The 17,520-nt window shown below is 41.6% G+C and overlaps 1 pseudogene; it reads right to left on the bottom strand.

Annotated features, from left to right (window-relative positions):
• Positions 1-1,245: 1,245 nt before the first annotated feature.
• LOC147427809 (putative protein S-acyltransferase 7) lies at positions 1,246-4,042 on the bottom strand (annotated as a pseudogene).
• Positions 4,043-17,520: the final 13,478 nt, after the last annotated feature.

Here is a 17,520-nt window from a genome sequence, read left to right as displayed (position 1 = left end):
TGTTTTCATTTGCAATAGATGTTAAGAGAACAAACCATGAAAAGCAAAAAATATAATGAATACTAAATTATAACAAACCAATCGATTCAATGTAATTTGTCAAAAGACGATGTCAAAAGACGGACATCATTTCCCTTGTAAACTGATACAAATCTCAGTCTCAAAACAAATGATACTAGCCACCTACTTAGTAGGCTTCCCACATGGGATTTGAGGCACGCATATGAAATGGATTGTTCTCTAAATAACAAATAATGGTATGATCATAAACAACCATGGAAAACTTCACTTATTAAATAAAAACACATTACAAAAGGTATTAACTTATAATTTTTTCCCTAAATGTATCTCTTTCTTATTAAAATATCTCTCTCTCTCTCTCTCTCTCTCTCTCTCTCTCTCTCACACATAGACACACACACACACACACACACACACACACACACACACACACACACACACACACATGTCATGTACCAAACTCAAACGTTTCTATTCATTCTAACTTTTGCAAACAATATGTAATAGAATATTAGAACTATAAAATAAAGGCAAACTTAAAAATCTCCTCGTTTTTAAGTCAAAATTTGAAGCTTTTGCTAAAAGCATTTCTGGTTCACTTTAAGCCAAGCTTGCAATCAAGCTGGGTTATTATAATTCAAAGGATAAAAGCCAAAACTCTTGAAGAGAAAATTGAATAAATGATCCAAATAACTTTTTTTTAACAAAAGAACTAGAGTCTAGAGACCGATAGCAAGAAAAGAGCACAACAAATGTGACTTTATATGAAAAGAGCCACTAACCAATAAATCGCAAGACCAATGATTGGGTAGAAGATCGTGCCAAGCTCTCTTAGGCTCATCATTTTCCTCCTCTTCATCAAAGCCAGGGGACTGTCAAATACAAGTAGCACTAATGTGACCAATACAAACAAGTAACCAAGCCTCTTTCAGGTAATGCCTCCATAGAATGAGTGAGAGAACCACCTTCTTCCATGCAACCGTAGAAAGAATGATCCTGACTTTTTATAAAACCATTCTCATATCTGTACCTTATTTCTTTACTAGAACTCCCGTAGGTCTAATGAATAACACTCCTTTCTTGAACAAAAGCATCAAGAGCAGTAGGCATCCAGGGGACTTTCGCCCTAATCTCAATGTTGTTATAACTTTTCTCACCGCCATGGTCAAAAGCATCATCAACTTCGTTTGGTTTTGTCTGAAGCTTCAACTTGTGCACAAAAATCTATCTTGGAATTCCAAAACTCGAGTAAAGAATGTCTCTCATGTTGTGAAAAACTCCTTGATCATAAGGATTTTCCTTCTTGTCGTAGCGATAGCGGAAGTTTTCATAAGTCTTTCGTCCAATGCATTGTCCAGCCCATGGGCAATGATGGTCAAAGTGAGACACACAAATATTGTAGATAGAGCAATGTGAGCAACGGGGAGGCCTGTATAGCATGCAGGTGTCACAACACTTGATTTTCACAACCATCCCATTCACAATCGCATCCTTTGTTCACGAAAGCCTTCGCCTTGGTGTTTTCCCGCCACTCCACTTGGATGATGAGTAGCATTCTTCCTTTGGTTCAGGTGGATATTTATTACGTGGAATTATACCAGGGTCCCTATCAGATGTCAGCAAGAGAAAAACTAAGACACCATATGTAAAAGCTAATGTAACCACCAGGATTGATATACCACCAAAGTGTGAAAAATCTTTCACAAGGTACCTTCCAACAAAAATACCAAACACCAATACAGGGACTAGGATGAGAACCAAAGTCAATAGCAACAATGCAACATCAGGACCAAAAATCAGCCTTCTGCCCAATAGGAACCTATTGCTACCCTTCCAAGTCCAATAGGCATGCTTAACATCAATTGAAGTTTTGGCAAGGCTGGGCAGCCTTTGAATGTCTGCTGTGATCTTGTTTGCATATCCATTCTCCCAACATCAAGCAGAAACTTGTCTTGCTAACTCTCCAAAGTGGGAATTTTTGCACGAAGAGGCCATGTCCCATGCATCAGACCCTGTCCAGCAGCTACATGCATTCATCTTAACGAGATTCCCTTCGAACAACGCCCGAAAACTTCATTAAGAATTCAGACATGCAAGCGATAACTAAGTTGAACCTGTGTGGGGTATGTGTGAGCACTAATACAATGGGTGCCTAATGAGAGAGAGAGAGAGAGAGAGAGAGAGAGAGAGAGAGAGAGAGAGAGAGAGAGAGAGAGAGAGAGAGAGAGAGAGAGAGAGAGAGAGAGAGAGAGAGAGAGAGAGAGAGCGACCTTTAGGTAAACCTAAAAAAAATTAGACTTACCCAAAGCTTGAAGCAAGCATCTATCATGACCGGAACAATAGCAACAAATAAGTAGATTGATGCTTTGTCTGCTTCAAAACCGTAGTGCTCTTACATAATTTCCACAAGTGTCTCCTAGCCAAACTCAGAGTGATACCTGGAAATGCCAAAACACCATCAGCTTGGACAAAAAGAATGATGCTCATGAGTACTCAAAATCTCCTAGTCCACTTTTCGTCTAAGAATGCAGAATAAGAAGCTGATACCTAATTCATATACCTTGGATAATAGCACAAAAGGGGCATATGTCAAAAATTGTGGAATATGAAAGATGAGGTTTCTATGTTACACAATTCATACACTGGTCAATGTTGCACAGGAAAAGGATATATTTCTACATCCTGGAATCCATAATCTGCTATGAGTAAATGCAGAGGCTACCAACAGGTCCTTCCTCCTCTTCTTCTTAGTCACAACAATCTAATAGAAACTACAGTCTAGGATAGTGAAACATGGCAACCATTAACATGCAGATAAAAAAAAAATAGTGAGAAAAAGTACCCTAAAAAAATATCTGATAGTAGAATAATTATGAAGGCTTTTCCAGCATATTTAATCACTTATGCGTCAATGTGTGACTGGGGAAATTTGGCCACATATCTATTTTGACACTTGCAGAGTTGAATGTCTTGATGTTTGAGGAGGTAAATGATGGGTGTCCCAACCCTTAGCAGCACACATTGAGCATGGCAGCACCTTTGCTTATAGCAGATATTGTGCATAAGTATTCCACAATTGCTAAACATACATTTTCATGCCTACCACAAGGTAGAAAGCGTAAACCAGAATACATTGCTACGATCCTGAAGCAAGCGACCACATTGTCTAGTCTTGCTTAGGGCATGTGTGCTCAAGAATTGTAAGAACGTCAATACAATTGGTAAAACCAAGTCACTCCATATGTGAGCACTGATCACAATAAGTTAGGTAACTTAATCCTCTTCCACAGGAAGTTATCAAATGTATTAAGTTTGTACATAATGAATACAACAAAAAATAGCTGCACACTTGGTGAGAAGAAATTACCCCTTGGCTATGCCGAGAATTATTTTCATTTGTGCATTCCATGGAATAGGTTCAGCTGCACCCAATTGGCCATGAAGCCACTGCTGCAGGTTTCCGTTGTCCAATACTCATAAACAAGCATTCTGCAAAATGAATACCATTACATTCAACAAGAAAGACTGCCAGAACTGAAAAAAGAAATTAATATCTCCCACCTGTGAGGACCTTCGGCACAGTATCCGAGAAGGCTGACAAGGTTTTTATGCCGGACACAACCTATAGTCTCCACTTCTACCCTGAATTCTTTTTCAGCCTGTTCCCTACATCCATCAAAAATGGCATGTTGAGAAATTTGGATGCACAAACAGTGAAGAGAATGGAACAATTTTTTCACCTGCTGTTAAGCAGATGCTTGACAGCTACAATAGAAGCATCAGGCAAAAGCCCCCGATAGACGATGCCATACCCACCCTTCCCCACAACGTTTGTTTCAATAAATTGGCTCGTCGCCTGCTTTAGCTCATCAAAACTGTACCAGTTATCCCAAGCTAATTTCTCAGTCATCACTGTGCTGCCGCCACCAGGTATTCTTGTAGCCCTTTCTTTAGCTATTGCTGCAAATGGAGAATGTGCATTCTCTTGTGCACGTTGAAAGTGCCTCCACTCCTGGTCCATGCCCACACTGTTTACTGCTACGTTATATCGTGTCTTCGACTTGATGCTGTGGGAATTGGGCGTGACTTGCGTGCCTCCCCCATAGGCAAAAGTGACCACCTCTTTCTCATCATCCAAAATGTCAACCGCGGAGATAACATGATCCTCACCACGACAGGGGGCAATCGATGTAAAGGCAGTTCTTTCAAGACAGTTTGTGCACGTGTTTCATGCACCACTTCCTTGATGTCCTTTGAAACACCTACTGTGCTTGTTGCTTGCCCACTCCATCATTTCTCCCTTGCACAGAAAGCGACCTGGTTTGCAACGTTCACTTTCCCTCACAAATTTTCAGAATAAAACCCTAAAGGCATTCAGATTCACACATATGGAAAGGCAAATTCAAACTAGGGCCCTGGGCAATAGCAAAAAATGTACGACGAGTGAGGGTTTTTGGCTACACACATGGACAGGTTGACTCCGAATAGATCCTCAGTCACTAGATAACAACTACAATGCCACATACATATACAAGGCAAGTGAGAGATCACTGAGGTACAGAGCGACATGACATGAGAGAGAGAGAGAGAGAGAGAGAGAGAGAGAGAGAGAGAGAGAGAGAGAGAGAGAGAGAGAGAGAGAGAGAGAGAGAGAGAGAGAGAGAGAGAGAGAGAGATCGAAAAGGCTCCCCATACTGATAAAAAACCAAATACAAGTGACCAAGGGTGGTATCGCATAGATATGGCATGCCCTTGATGGATAGACCTTAGGTGAGCATACATCTTGAGCATCTCCTCCTAGCAAGATAATTGAGCTAGATCTCAGATAAGAAACTTTGTGACTACATGACCACAAAGCCTATGTAAGGTTGTCCGGAGGAGGGAATTCCATCGTAGAGAGGTCGCCCAAGATTGCCCTTGCTACCCAACAAAAATGATACGTAGATATAGAAAATTCCACAAGGCTCATCAAAAATGCTAATTGATTGCCAAGTGCGCTAATCAATAAATTTCCCTACCCAGACTTTGACAAATAAGTAAAACAAATACCTAAAAGCCAAAATAAATAGTGGGATCACTTTGGGTAGTTCAATTGAGATGCCAAAACTCTAACACCCTCTTTGCATCTCATAGTGGACATAAGAGACCAAGTCAATGAAGAAGCTATGCCCTTGAAAATAGTGCCATGATTACAAGCATTTTTTAATGTTTGTACATTTTTACGAACTCCCTCCCCCTTTGTCTATAGTGTAGAGAGAAATAACATTTACTTACCTCTTCTACATTGGGAAGCTTTCTCTACCGTTGTTGACCATGGTGCAACGTAACAACAATATGGCGATCAACCCCAATATATTTTACATAGGGTAGCTAATAAAGTTGTAGTTGTCCTTAATTAAGAATGACAACACCAAGGATCTAGATGAGAATAAAGAGTTTGGAAATCTACTAAACAATCACAGGCAAAGATTGGGAAACTTATTATAGATTACAATGACAGTTGTAAAGGTGGTATCATGGGTGCAGGAGAAGCTCTTGATCATGACATTGGTGTTGTTACTGAGTTTGCATAGAAGAATAAGAAGAGAAGAGTGACTTGGATGATGTGTAAGAAGAAAACAATTAAAAAAATGAGGGTGTAGATGTAGAGACACAGGCTATGCAGACGGTGGTATTGATGATGATGATGTTGAAGAGGCTAATGAGGATTTGAATGTCCAAGATATTGATGCCTACTGACTACACAGAAGAAGATTAGTCAAGTTTATGGTAGCATCACCCCAACAAATCTAGAAGCTTGTTGAACAAGTCTTAAAGATGTTAGCTAAGGCAAAAGAACTGGGAGGTACCGTATTTTCTCATTGGTATAGCTATCTTAGTTTGCTAGTGGAGTAAATTAACTCTTTGAAATACCAAGAACAACACCCTCATGTGAAAGATTCTTTAATTGGCTTGTTAGGGTATGTGTCTTATGGCATAACCACTTAATATCCCTCCCCCCCCCCCCCCCCCCCCCCCCCCCCCCGGTGGGGTAGGCCTCCCCCCTCCCTTATGCATACGGTACAAGCATGAAATAATGGGGGAGGTACCCCTATTGTATACGCTTATGACTGACCTCTAAAAACCCCCCTCTTGTACACTCACGTGTTACCATACGGAAATCCATAGTGAATCCCCCGGGGGATTTCCTCACTTCATTCAACCATCTTACTTGAACCATCCACCCCATTCTACCCATTATAAATATATCATTAACTTTCTAGTGATTACTAACACTAACCACTAACATACTAACACAAAATAGCCATTGACCTAACCATAAAAGGCACCTCACCTCAAGATATGTGCATAGTAACTCTCTCTCTCTCTCTCTCTCTCTCTGTCTCTCTCTCTCTCTCTCTCCTTCCTTAAAACTGTACTTTCACCTTATCTAAAACCAATAATGCTCTCTTTTGAGCCCACATCCATGACTCAAGTAGACAAAGAAGGCCCGCAATGTTTTGATATTAAAAAAAAATCATAATCCTGATTTGTTAGCTTGTAAATTAGGATTTCCAATAATCTTAATGAGGGGTCTCCAACCTATAAATAGGCCCCTCTCCTTCTTGTAAAGAAAACCTGCAATATCTCACACAACACCCCAACACTCTATGCGTGAGGAGAGACTTAGGCGTAGCAACCACTTTGTGAGCTTCACTCTTGGTGTGAGAGAAGCTTTCAAGCTACACATTGCAAGTGAGAGAGCGTGAGTTCAAAATCTCAAAACCACTATTGTATATGTTCCTCCATCATCAATAAATTGAGGTTTGGTGCATCAAAGGCGTGATTCGACGTTCAAATTTTCGTCCTTCCACTTGTGTGATACGGTTTGGTGAATTCAAGGTGACTTGTGTAATTTGATGCTTGTATCATTTGATCTTGGTTTAGAAAGTGTTTTAGTGTGTTTTCATTGCCAATTTTGTGTCCATTGTAAGAGGGTATTGTGGTGAGAGGTCTCCCACACCCTAAGACAGTGTGTGTGTGTTGGCAATGTTTAGCATTCACTAAGCATTGATTTAGTTTTGTATAAGCTCTATGATAGCATCATAACGAGCCATATCCATTTGCAAGTCACAAATAAGGTATTACGCAAGATCCATTCCTCTCTCTCTTCCCCTTGCTCTAGCTCTCTTTGGTCCATTTTGTGTGTGTCTTGGTGTGAGGTTGCTTGTGTGTTTTTTGTGGCACATCTTCTTGGTTGTGAAAAAATCTCTTTTGCGTCCTAGTTCGCATACCATAACTAGGTGGTGCCCCTATCTTGTCTGGGTTTGGTTGTGGGTTTGTTTTTGTGTTTGTGCTTGTGGTGGCGCCAACCCCAATTGAGCAGCACGGGAGCCTTGAGGGGTGTTTAGAGGTCGCCTCTCTTGTTGCCCACCCCGGACGGCCTCAATTTTGATGCCCCCACTGAGGACGGCTTGTGTATCTTTTGTGTAGGTTCAACCTTTAGGATAGTCAAGTAGTTTTCATGAATCAGGAGAATTTGTATGATCCTTTCATTTCCATTGCAAAGCAAAAGGTACACATAATTGTTAGTTCTAAGTTGCAATTTCAACGTGTAATTCATAGAATTTTAGGTCCTCTTAGGTTAGCTGAGATAAACGCTTCAGTAAATCCTTTTGATTTTGCCTCTCATTAGGTACCACCTTAGTTTGGACGTCTATATTTTTGTTTTATTTTAAGCATTAGATCATGCATAGACAATGGATAATGGCCCAAGAATAGAGGTTTTTCCCTCCCATTTCACTCCACACATTAGAATAAACATTACAATTAGTAGAAAAATCCATTTTCAACAACGTATGGTGTTCATGTTTGGTGCCCAAAGAGTAGGAGAAATTCTCGCGTCACCAAACCCTGTCATCCTACCTCTTATTGATTATCATAGGTCATTTGATGTGAATATTTTTATTTTGTTGTAGAATAGATTGCAATTTAGAAATTATTATTATGTAAATCTTTTCAAGAAAGAAAAACAAAAATGTGTTGTCACTTTGAAACTGATTGCCCAACGCCAAATGTCGGGATATCCTCTTTTCTTTGGAGAGCCTGGAGAGGATGCAGAATTATTTTTAGCAAATTTCAAGACGTCTTGCCGTATCAAGAGGATAGTAACTGATCAAGAATGTATAGAAATGTTTGAGGTGGTACTTAGGAAATATGCTAGCACTTGGTTTGACTCTTTGCCCGAGGAAGTTAAGGGTAATTACACGGAAGTTGTGAATCATTTCAAGAGATACTTCTTTGATCCCCAAAACAGTCAAAAGCTACGGCAAGACATTGTTTCTCACAAACAAAAAGACTTAGATGACTACTACATGTATAAACAAGAGTTTCTACGTCTTTGGGATGTATGGGTGAGAAATGTTGCTAACCCTGGTGATGGTGCAGATTTCCTAAAGAAGGAGAGGTTCATAGCCGGTCTCTTTCCCACACTCAAGATAAAAGTTGAGGCGAGTGCACCTGCTACCTTTGATGTAGCTGAAACTAGGGCTATTGAGAAGTATAGAATGTTACCATATACATGTGTAGTGATGTGTGTGAACACACTAGGACCGTCGGGGCATTTTTTTCCTCTTTAGGAGGTTTTTTCCCCCGTGCATTGTATATACGCCCATCACTCTAGGGATATCTATCTTTCCATTGCACACTAAATAATACACTCTCCATTGTGTGCATTGAGCTTCCTTCATCTTCTCCAAGCTGTGTGCGTTTCTCTGCAACCCTAATTCCAACAATTGGTATCAGAGCAGGTCACGTCCTCCCGGGCCTAGTCGCCAGCTGCTCCAGGATACGCTTGCTCACTTTCTCTGATTTTAGTGAGCTTTGGCGAGCGTTCACAGGTCGACAAATACTTTGGGTGTGCTCGTAGAGCTCGGTCTGCTCAGATTCTTGATTTGGGCTCATTTTGGCCTCCATTTCCACTGCAGGCAGTATTGCACATGCTATTTTGTCATTTTGTGCAAAATTTCTGTCAGTGCCATTTTCTGCATAACGGGTGCCTTATAGTCTTCTACGGTTTGTGCTATACAGCACAGGTTGTTCCCGCTCCATTTCTCCTATTTTCAGACAGTTTTCACATCAGGTGCAGCATTTACCATGGCTGATAACAACAACACAGATTTGTTCGAGATGTTTGCTGTTGAGGACGGGTTGGATGGGGACAACTACCCCATGTGGGCTTATTTGATGCAACATGTTCTTGTGTCAAAGGGCATCTGGAACATTGTGCAGGGCATTGATGTACGCCCTGGTTCTGAGGATGTAGGCGATGTTGAGGATGTTGCAGGTCTTTCTGCAAGGATTGCTGCTCTTAGAGTTGTTTTGCCTACGGCAGAACAAGCTCGTTGGGATGTTAAGGATGCGCAGGCTCATGCATTGATTGTGTTGTCTGTGAAGCGGACCATTGTTCCTCACATCCGTTCAACAAAATCTGCAAAACAGGCTTGGGATATTTTGGCTGGTCTTTATGCAAGTCGCAATGAGGCTAAAATTGCTTTGCTGCGTAAAGAGCTGGAGTCGAAGATTATGCATGAGGAAGATGATATGGACACTTTCCTTGCTAGTGTCAAGGATATCAATGAGCAGCTTATTTCTGCAGGTGAAGTCATTTCAGACAGTTCCCTTGTGCAGACTGTTCTTGATGCCTTACCAAATTCTTACCAGACTTTTGCTAGTACTTGGAGACTTATGACCCAAGGAAATCTAGAAGTCGTCAAGTTTGATGCATTATGCACATTGTTGTTGCAAGAGTCACTTTCCAGAAAAAACAGGACTAGACAGCGTGGAGTTGAACATGCTTTTCTTTCTTCTCAAAGAAAGGGTGGTAAAACAGTATTGCAACCACTTATTATGGTTCTGCTGCGAGTGGCAAAACTTCTGTTCCTAATGCTTCTGCTGGCAGCAATTCGTCTGGCAATTCTGGTGATAAGGGCAAAAAGAAGATGCGTTGCCATTATTGTAAAGCTAATGATCACTTGATCAAGTCGTGTCCTAAGTTGAAGGCTAAAGAGGCTAAGAAGAAAGAGGATGGTTCCACTGCAAATGCTGGTTCCACTACAAATGCAGCCATTGTTGAGTCTTCAGTGAAAGGAGACAGTAATGCTGATGTTGATGCAGAATGGACTTTTAGCGCAGAGTGCACTTACAATCCTGCTGTCCATGATGCATGCTTGTCAGTTGCTGTAGATTCACATGTGTGGTATTTTGACAGTGGTGCTACAAAACACATTACCTCACATCGTGAATTGTTTCTCCCTCAAGTATGTCCCTCATGGGATTTCAGTCACTTGTGCCAACAACGCCTCTTATCCAGTTCAGGGAGTTGGAAAGATTGTGCTCACTGCTGCTAATGGCAGTTCCTTCACACTTGTTGATGCACTTTATGTACCTGGGATCAAGAAGAATCTCTTGTCTGTATCCGCACTTGCTAGACTTGGACTTGTAGTCAAATTTGTGGATGACAGATGTATAGTTCATGATCTCAGTTTTGGTGATGAAATTGTTGCATCTAGCCTTTTGTGCCGTGGGCTGTATAAGCTCACTTTGTATGACAAGTGTGGACAAAATTTTCCAAATGATGTTGCAGATTCAAGGGCTATTTCGCAGGCAAAACTTTGGCATGCATGTTTTGGTCATCTGAATTTTGCCAGTTTGGCTATTTCGCAGGCAAAACTTTGGCATGCACGTTTTGGTCATCTGAATTTTGCGAGTTTGGTGCGTTTGCAAAAATCTGATATGGTTTCTTCTTTGCTGCCTCTTGAAGCACCTGTCAAAAATGTTTGTGAAGGCTATATCCTGGGTAAAATGCAGCGTTCTAAGTTTCCAAAGGATGGTTAAGTTAGGGCCACATGCAGGTTGCATCTTGTGCATAGTGATGTTTGTGGGCCCATGCAAACTCTGTCCTTGGGCAATTACCTGTACTTCGTGACTTTCATTGATGATTACTCCAGGCATGCATGGGTATTTCCGCTTAAAGCAAAGTCGAAAGTTTTTATGTGCTTCAAACAATTTCTTGCTATGGCTGAAAATGTCTCGAAATGTACTATGGGCACCCTCCGTTCCGATCGAGGGGGGGAGTATATGTCTCATGAATTTAATGCATTTCTGGCTAGTCGTGGGATAAAACACCAATGTACAATGCCTTATACACCTCAGCAAAATGGTGTTGCTGAGAGAAAAAACAGGTCACTGACGAAAATGGCACGATGTATGGTCAAAAGTCAATGTTTGCCGCATTCTTTTTTGCTTGAGGCCATCGTGTGTGCCACTTATGTACTTAACAGGTGTCCTATGAAAGCTTTGCAGTCTATTACTCTATATGAAGCATGGCATGATAGAAAGCCTTCTATTGAGCACATGCGTGTTTTTGGTTGTTTGGCATATGCTTTGGTGCCACAAGTGCAACGTAGAAAATTGGATGATAAGGCTGTCAAATGTATTTTTGTTGGTTATAGTGCTAAAAGCAAAGGTTACAGGTTGTATAATACGCAAACAAAATGTATTTTGGTTTCACGGGATGTAGTGTTTGTGGAAGATTCTGTTCAGCCCTTGCTGTCATGTACTAGAGAACAGTAATGTAAGCTCACAGGACATTTATGACACTTTGTTGCCTCTTTTCAGTGCTGGAAATCAGCCTATTACTAATGCAGATGTACATGATGAGGAAAGGGCGGAAAATGAGCAGGCTAGAGGTATGCCAAAATGGCTGGTGCACACTTTGCGTGACAATAAATTGGATGCACCTTTGTCTAGTCGTACTCGTTCAGGCTCTCGCCATGTATCCTATGCATCAGATTGTTATGCTTTGGCTGTGTCTAGCTTACATGATGTTGAGGAGCCTCTGTCTTTTGATGAAGCACAAAATTCAAAAAATTGGATGGCTGCCATGCAATCAGAATATGGTGCACTCATAGAAAATAACACATGGACTTTATGTGATTTGCCTCCGGGCAAAAAGGCCAGTGGTATGAAGTGGGTTTACAAGTTGAAACGCAGGCCGGATGGTGAGATTGATCGCCATAAGGCTCGACTTGTTGCAAAGGGTTATGCACATCACAAAGGCATGACTATGAAGAGACTTTTGCTCCCACTTGTCGTATGACTACTGTGAGTTTTCTATGTGCATTGGCAGCTCATTTTGGTTGGGATGTACATCAATCAGACATTATTACTGCTTTCTTGAATGATGACATATTTGAGGAAGTTTATGTAATGCAACCTCGTGGTTTTGTCATAAAAGGACAAGAGGACAAAGTGTGCAAATGTAAGAAGGCTTTGTATGGGTTGAAGCAATCTCCTTGTGCTTGGTATGAGAAAGCTGACACTCATTTGGTCAAACAAGTCTTTAGTAACAGTCCAACAGAAAGCACATTGTATGTAAAGCGTGAGGGTGATGTGCTTCTCATTGTGGTTCTTTCTGTTGATGATTTGCTGATCATTGGACCAAATGAGAGACATATTGCTGAATTTAAGGCTGATTTGAATGCTACTTTCAAGATGAAAGATTTGGGGCTGTTGCATCATTACTTGGGTATACAGTTTAAGCAGTGTGATGGTGGTATTTCCTTGTGTCAGAAAAGTTACATAGAGACATTGCTATGTAAGTTTGGACTTGAGGATTGCAAACCTATTGCCACTCCCATGGAAACAGGTTTGAAGTTGAGTCTACATGATGCTGGCGATCCTGCTGATGTCACTCTTTATCAAACTGTTGTTGGCTGCCTCATTTATGTATGCAACACGAGGCCGGATATTCAGTTTGCAGTCTCACAGGTCAACAGATTTATGCATAGCCCAGGGTCTAAGAATTGGCACACTGTCAAGAGGATTTTCTGCTACCTTAGTGGCACTTTACATCTTGGCTTGTTTTATCCCAAGGGGGGATCATTACCGCCACACTTACATGCTTTTGCAGACTCAGATTGGGCTGGTTGTTTTGACACGCGAGTGTCCACAAGTGGTTTTTGTTTCATGCTTGGCAGTTCATGTATATCATGGTTGAGAAAGAAGCAACCTACTGTGGCCACTTCGAGTTGTGAGGATGAGTACAAGGAAGTCTTCACAGCTACGGTTGAGTGTGTATGGCTCAGACGCCTTATGGTTGATTTGGGTGTTGGACAGGACACTGCCAACACTATCTACACTGACAGTCAGAGCGCATTTGCAGTTGTGAGGAACCCAGTTTTTCATGCTCGCACAAAGCACATTGAGGTGCATTACCATTATGTCAGGGAGAGGCTCTCAGCAGGAGAGATCAGCTTGGCTTATGTGCCAACACAGGACAACCTTGCAGATCTTTTCACAAAAGCATTTTCTCGTGAGAAGCTTGAAGCTTTCCGCAAAGCTTTGGGCTTACTCCCCTTTGTGGACTGATCATGTCCTCAGGGCATGGCACTTCCCTTTACTCATGTGCCAACTCTCGTTCACCGCATCACTCCATGGGGGATTTGTTACCATATACATGTGGTAGTGATGTGTGTGAACACACTAGGACCGCCAGGGCATTTTTTCCCTCTTTAGGAGGTTTTTCCCCCCGTGCATTGTATATATGCCCATCACTCTAGGGCTATCTATCTTTCCATTGCACACTAAGTGATACACTCTCCATTGTGGGCCTTGAGCTTCCTTCGTCTTCACCAAGCTGTGTGCATTTCTCTGCAACCCTAATTCCAACATAGAAAACTCAAGTGCCTAAGGGGAGAGGTTCCAATAGAGGGTCCTAGACTTAAGGGAAATTTGCAGGCATCAACATCTAGAGAGATTCCTGCGATAACAACGGAGGTAATTGAAAAGTTAAATGAATCCTTAAGTAACTTGTCAATTCACCTTGCACAAACTGTAGGTCCCAAGGGACAAGTAAAGAAGTCAGAAGAGCGAGAGCCACCACGATCTAGGAGAGTCTTGCAATGTTGGAATTGCGGAGAGTCTGGACATGGGATGTATAATTGTCCTTGGTCCCGTGGGGAGCCAGGGAGACCTAACTTGAACTACCCAGTGATGAATGCAGGTGAAGAAACTAGTCAACAACCACGGCTTCTACAAAGGCCAAATGGAGCAAGACCACCTCCACGAGGAGTGGAAGGAGTTCCACATTTTCCAGACCCAAATGTGCATGTGGTAGAGGTGACAAATTCCAATGAGGTGGACATGGAAGCAAATGGCATTAAGCGTGGCCGTTGAAAAGGTAAGGAGAAATAAGGAGTCACATCACAAAGTGATCATAGATGATAAAAGAAGGCAAAGGAGACCAAGGAAACCAAGAGGACTCGACGTCATATCAACCTCCAAGACTTCCCACTTGGGCATGGTATGGCTCCGTACAGCTTGTTGGAAGACATGAGAGGTAAGGGTCCTGATATCTCATGGCCTCAATTTCTTGCATTATGTCCACAAGTTAGGAGGGATTTAACAAGGGCAGTTAGCACTAGGAGAAAGGTAAAAGAGAGTGTGCATGTTGTAAAAATTGCACAAGCTGAAATGAATGAGGATTTTACACCTGTGCTAGATTGTTACATCAAAGAAAGATTGGTTAGGAAAGGTACAGTGGATGGGGGTGCACAAATTTGCATCATGATAGAGGGACTCATGCAAAGACTAGGTATGCACATCCATGAGACACCTAAAATCAAAGTCAAGATGGCAAACAATAGCAAGGCTAGGTGTGTAGGCATTTGTAAAAATGTCTTTGTAGAGGACTTTGGCATTAAGAAGGTGGTGGATTTTTATGTTATGTCGACCAAGGGAAGTGGTTATCCATTTAACCTAGGAAGACCATGGCTAATGAAAATGCGATCTTTGCAGGATTGGGAGAGTGGAAAATTAATTTGCAGGAATGACAATCATAAGACGGTTGTCTTTGACATGAAGGAGCAATGCCAAGAGGAGCTCCATGAAGAATCATCTCAAAGTGAGACGGAAGAATATTGGACTGATAACACTTCAGAAGAAGAAAGCAGCAGTAGCATTACTGAAGAGGAGTCTTCCATCAAATTCATGGGGGTAAGGTTTAAGCCAACCAACCAAGAGACCTCTTGTCAAGGTTTGGAGGAGGTAGGTTCCCAAGAGAACCAAAATGTGGAAGATGAAGGAATGTTAGAAGGTATGCTGTCTACAACACTTACAAAGGATGAAAGAGAGGAGTTCAAAGGTGTGTTAAGGAAATTTCTTAAGCTTTTTGCTAAAGACTACACCAACGTGCGTGGAGTAGATGATGTTCAACACAAGATTGAGCTAAAGCCAGAGGCCAAACCTAAAGCTCAAAAGCTACGAAGGCTAGGAGTCATCAAGGAGCAGGCTCTACTTAAGGAGGTAAGAAAGCTTCTAGCAGCAGGTTTCATTTATCCAATGGAGAATTCAGAGTGGGTCTCTCTCATTGTTGTCACTCCCAAGAAGAACGGCAAGTGGAGTGTGTGTGTGGATTACCGTCCGCTCAATGAGGCAATAAGAAGAGATCACTTTCCCCTCCCATTTTAGGATGAGATACTGAATGAGGTAGCTGGTCATGAGAAGTACACTATGTGTGATGTCTACTCAGGTTACTTTCAAATAGGGATTGCATTGGAGGACCAATTGAAAACAACCTTCATCACTCCTTGGGGTTGTTATGCTTTTAGAGTCATGCCATATGACCTGACAAATGCTCCTGCAACTTTCCAACGTTTCATGAACATGGTGTTTCAAGCATTCTTTGGAGAGTCAATTAGGTTGTTCATTGATGATTTATGCATTTATAGTTCAAAATCATTACATCTACAAAGGATAGAAGAAGGTTTGAAGAAGCTCTATGACATGGGAGGTCAACTCAACCCCGAGAAGTCCCATATAGGTGAGGATGAAATATTCTTGCTTGGTCACAAAGTTTCTTACAAAGGTATCGAGGTGGATCCTTCAAAGTCAAAGGCTCTTATTGAGTTGCTGTCACCGAAGAGTCTTAAGGAGGTCATCTCATTCATTCAAAAGGTGAACTATATGTCACGCTTCATTCACTTAGCCTCGGAGTTACTTCACCCTTTGCAAAAGTTGACACAACACGTTGAGTTTGTTTGGTCTGATGGGCTTGAAGAATATTTTTGTAACATCAAAGTCATTCTATCAAAGCTACCAACACTTATGCCTCCTTGTTGGGAGTACACATTCTTTGTTAGCTCTAGTGTTGGGAAAGAAACAATTGGTGCTGTTTTGCTACAGCAAGATCCTCACAGGACCAGAATGCGACCCATCTACTTTGCTAGTAGGGTCATGAATGCTTTGGAGAGAGGCTACACGGAGGCAGAACTCATGATGCTTTCTCTCATGTTTGCGGTGAGAAACTTAAGATCCTACTTGCTATCAAAATCTTTTGTAATTCTCATTGCAGAAAATTTGTTTCCTTGGGTGTCATCTCAAATGAATCTTAGTACTAGGATCTCAAAGTGGAATAAGGAGTTGCAAGAGTTCCAATACTCTTTCAAGGTAGAAGATAGTGTACGTGCACAACTGGTAGGGATTCTCACTTATAGGGTACATGAGAAGGAGATTAAGGTGCCTGAAGTAAAAACCCTACCATTGCCACCACCTAAAAGTATTCCTAATGCTTTTACCTTGTTCTTTGATGGATCTTTTCGACGAGTCACTGGAAAAGCAGAGGGAGGGCTAGTGTTTTTCAACCGAAGTGGAGAGGTGGTCATGAAAGAGAAGGTGAATCTACCAGGTTCAACTAGCAACAATGAAGCCGAATACGACACACTACTTCGTGGTTTGAAGATGTGCATTAGTCAAGGTATACAACGTCTCATGGTAGAGGGGGATGCACTTCTCATTGTGAAACAAATCTTAGGCATTTAGGCATGCAAGAATGAAATCCTCAGGACAAAGGTTCATGCCATTCGTAGGTTGTTTAATCAGTTTGAAGAAGTGCAACTATATCATATTCCTAGGAAACAAAATGAAGATGCCAATTTACTTGCACAACAAGCAGTTACATGTGTTGAGAAAGAAGTGTAGGTCATCATGGTGGCAGCAGTTGTCAATCAACCGAGATACCAGGGAATGGAGTAAGTGGCTCCCATTATTGGCTACATTTTGGAGGGCAGGTTTCCGCAAGACTTCACTAAAGCTCAGAAGAGGAGACTCATAAAGAAGGCAAGTTTCTATCTCTTCCTAGAAGGCTCCCTCTATCAAAGAGGGAAGGATCAAGTGTGCAGAAGAGTACCAACTATCGAGGAAATTCCAGCCATTCTAAAAGTTTTGCATGAAGAGGCATATGGCGGTCATTTTGCCCAAGAACTAATCGTGAAGAATAGTTTTATTGCGGGATATGTTTGGCCAAGCTTGCATGTGGATGTCCAACATTGGTGTAAAAGTTGTCACAATTGTCAGGTAAATGGAAATAAAAGGCTAGTGCATGGTCCAAGGCAAATAGTGCTTGCAAATGGACCCTTTGAAAAGTGGGGAATTGATGTTAGCGGTCCTCTACCTAGAACA

This window comes from Adiantum capillus-veneris, chromosome 23 (genome assembly GCF_014529385.1).
Source record: "Adiantum capillus-veneris isolate H3 chromosome 23, ASM1452938v2, whole genome shotgun sequence".
In the NCBI taxonomy this organism is placed as follows: Eukaryota; Viridiplantae; Streptophyta; class Polypodiopsida; order Polypodiales; family Pteridaceae; genus Adiantum; species Adiantum capillus-veneris.
Note: the sequence above shows the minus strand (reverse complement) of the source record. Positions and strands in the feature narration are given on the sequence as shown.